The following is a 757-nucleotide window of genomic DNA, read 5'->3' on the forward strand; positions in this document are numbered from 1 at the left end:
GTGTTAAAACAACATTTAGCAACACAGAAAAGATTTCTTTGCATTTGGCAAGGATTTCATAACTGTTACTGAAGAAATACAAAAATACAAAAAGGCCTTTATTCTGGAGTTTTGTATGTCAGTTGTAAAAACAATCATCCCTGCCTGAGTTAAAACTTATCTGCTCAAAAGCACAAAGCTTGTTGAGAATATAATAAATTTGATTATACCAAATTGAAGCAAACATTCTTTTCAAGGAAATCATTTTACCATAGCAACCACGTAATTGTGTATGTGTGTATGCACGTGCATGTGTGTTTGAAGAAGGAATGTGTAAAGTTAAAAAGGCAACATTTACGATTTTAACTCCCGAAACATAATTAGCACCAGGTAATGACAAGTACATTAACTAAATGACAGCATTTATTTTACAAGATGATATTGCTGTCTATATCTGTATCTCTGTATCTGAAATGCTACTTTATTCTCCTAGAACTTTAATTATGAAGATGCATAATTTTAATTCTAATCAGACCTAAAGTCAACATCTGTGACTATGACTTAATAATAGTACATCAATTTCTCAGCTTAGTCTGGAGTTGATCCCTGAACCACCTTTAGAAAGGCACTGAAAATTTCATAATGTGTATTCAAGCTCAAGGGGATACTGGTAAGCTCTATAGTGTTAAAATGTATTCTTTTTGTGGTTGGAGAACTGTTTATTTCCCAAAGGAAATCATGCTGTTAACCTGAAGCAGTAAAGATATGGACATTCTAA

Source organism: Mustela putorius, unplaced genomic scaffold, assembly GCF_011764305.1.
Source record: "Mustela putorius furo isolate JIRA1106 unplaced genomic scaffold, ASM1176430v1.1 tig00000589_pilon_pilon_pilon, whole genome shotgun sequence".
NCBI classification, from domain to species: domain Eukaryota; kingdom Metazoa; phylum Chordata; class Mammalia; order Carnivora; family Mustelidae; genus Mustela; species Mustela putorius.